This window comes from Alligator sinensis, unplaced genomic scaffold, assembly GCF_000455745.1.
Source record: "Alligator sinensis unplaced genomic scaffold, ASM45574v1 scaffold227_1, whole genome shotgun sequence".
In the NCBI taxonomy this organism is placed as follows: Eukaryota; Metazoa; Chordata; order Crocodylia; family Alligatoridae; genus Alligator; species Alligator sinensis.
Genome location: NW_005841966.1, coordinates 3,140,691 through 3,143,711, shown reverse-complemented (window position 1 = coordinate 3,143,711; position 3,021 = coordinate 3,140,691).

Below are 3,021 nucleotides of genomic sequence, written 5' to 3'. Positions count from 1 at the left end.
GAGGAACCCCCCCTTATAAGAGTATCCTGCCAGGGCCTGGCCACAGCCCCCACAGCTCTGCATTGTAGAAGGGAAAGGAGGGCTGCTCTAGTACCCCCTGGCTTCTAGCCTGAGCCACTGCAGGATGTGCCTAATATTTTTTCAGTCCAGAGAAGATATCTGTACAGTTATAAACCAGTTTAGTTTAGCCAGGTTAGACTAACCTGCAAAGATTGAATCAATTCAGAGTCAGGCTTTTTGAATGTCTGTTCCTAGCCTAAAGTATCTATACCTCAAGGAGTCTTTCCTGTTTTCTGCAATCTTAGGGCCAATCTACATGGGGAATTAACCAGCATTGCTACAACAGAATAAAAATTCTGCTTTTCCCATACCAGGATAATGCCTCAGTGTAGACATTCTATCATGGAATAAAAGTGAGTTTTTTTCTGGAATAACTGTTTTACTTTGAAAGTATGGGTGAGGAGTTGCTGACAGAATTCTTTTGCTTCCTGCCCTTCCTTACTCAGATGTCTGGCAGACATTACATTTGTGGTGTGATTAACATGTTAATCACACCATAAATAGCAACATGCCACATGTTCAGTCAATTTATATCATCATCAAATGGCAAGCCAGCCACAAAGATGTTCCATATATAATGTAAAACATCTTTGTAGCTGGTTTGTATGACACCACAAATTAAATGTGTGTGTCAGGCTCCCTAACAGAACCAGCTTGGACTAATTGCCCAGCTGGCTAAACCTGTCACAGGCTCTAACTGTCAGTCCCACCCTGGCTCATGAATCTGCTGGCCTCTGTTGGCCACTTGGAATAGCAACTTTCCCATTTAATTCTACCTGTGGCAGCAGACTGAAGGCCAGCCAACAGTTTTGCCTGAAGGTTTGCTATGGTAGCTCTACCATTAGGTGACTTTTAAAGAGGAAGACACTCAGATAGCAATGAGATGAGAAACATGCGAGATTTAGATGGGAAACTGTAACAGGGAGTCTTCCCAGGGCCGGGCAGAAGTTGGCCCGTCTACCTGTTTCTGGGCTAACCGCCCACCTCTCTCTCCTGCCATGCCTTGTTGTTTAATAATCAGTGTCTTAATTAGGTGTGAGGCTGCCCTTTGGTAGCCCTGTTCTCCTGGGCCTATGTATGGAGCTCCAACCATTCCCATACTGTATCCCAAGGCTTGCAGATGGCATCCACATGATGTTCAAAACACACACCATGACTGGTGCTCCTGGATCTCAAAGGGACTTTTACTCCCTCCCTGGAGCAGCAGGTCATTATGCTCTACCTTGCTGTAATTTTTGACTCCACTCATCCTCCTCTCAGCAGAGGACTTACTGGGGTCAGGACTCGCCCCTAGCTTCCTGGCCGAGCCACTCTATTTGGCCTCAGGCCCAACTATGGTCTCAGTCATTCAAAAACATACCTTGGCCTACTCCCCACACATGGGGTTCCTACTATGCCCACTCCAGGGCCCCTATACCATGCCCCATCCTGGAATCTTCTCATCTTCCTCACACTCAACTACTCACAGGGCTGGCCCTTACACTGCCCTTCAGGCTTACTCCCAGTTCAGCCCTACTCTGTGCAGGGCCATTATAACTGCCCTCTCTCTCTAGGGCCACACAGCTATCCCCAACCAGGGGCCTCTGCGGTCTTCCTCCCCTGCAGGCTCAGGTGGCCACAGCCATGCCTGGCCCCCACTCCTCTCCTGGGGTCTTCCACCCCTTGGGCTCAGGTGGCCTTCATACCCACCACGTTGTGGGGGTTACGTGTTAAGGCACCCCAACCCACCTTTCACCAGGGTGGTAACTGGCCTGGTATTTCCTGGGGGCTTCCACACCACCAGGAGCCCCACCAGGCCACCCAGCCCCAGGACTAAGAGCCTCCTAGCCATCCCCATAAGCTTTTTCCCTTACCTCTACATGTTCCTGCTGCAGTTCAGCCAGGTAATGTTTCCACCTGGACTGGCAGCAGCAAACTGCAGCCTTTATATACCTGGTTCTCAAAATGGCTGCCGCCATCAGGCATATGCTAGTTGTCTGACTCTGCCCTTAAAGTGGCAGGCACCCACAGAAACATATCATCATTTCATATTTTATACCCCTTAGTACCTGTTTAATGGATTTGGAGAGGTGAGGATCTGTGATCATTGCTTTTATTGATTCTTAAGTTCACTTATGCTTGCTTAGGCTCTGAGTTGTTCCTTTTTACATTTTGTTGTTGTCTGTATTTTATTTAGTAAGATAAAATTGTAGAAACAAATAAATATTGTTATCATGGCTCTTCCTGATTCCCCTTCTTGCTAGTAAAAGACCAGTTACTCTAAGTCTCAGTATTCTACTATGCTGTTTTAAATAGTATATGAAATGCTGCTATAACTGCTATCTTCTTTTGTTGTAGAACCTGGTGTTACTGATGTTTTCACAGAGAATTTCAGGGGTACAACCAATGGCTTGTTCAGGTCCTATTCAGTGTCTATACCTCAAGGACACTTTATTGCACAGAGAAAACAAAACAATTGCTCTCTGGCCTCTGCTTTTTCCATCAGTGCCTTACAGCACTTAAAGTGAGTACAAGAAAAGAGTGGTATGCAAGCAAAAAGGAAGTAAAGAATTTTTGTTATTTGTCACTCCCGTTAATATATTTCCTGTTTCTTTGTCTGCCTGAAATTGGAAAGACTTGGACAATGGATCAGATGGCTGAAGATGGTTGTCTGCTTTTCTGAGATTTTCTGACTCATTTCCTATCTTCCTGTAAAAAAATTTTTCAAGGAATTTGTTGTCTGTCACAACCCAAAGTTGTGGTTTTTTTGTTTGTGCGCGCTTCGGCATCGCTAAATCATGTTCCCGCCAAAATTGCAGCTCTTTTGCACGGTGGAGTGTTCTGTTGCAACAGAGGACCCGCGTGCAGGAGCTTTTCCCGCCAGTTCTGTAGCTTTCTTTGCATAGTGCATTTCTTTTGCATTATAGTGATGCACGATGCAAAGGAGTTCCTGCCATTTGTATTAAGATTCGAGCCACATTA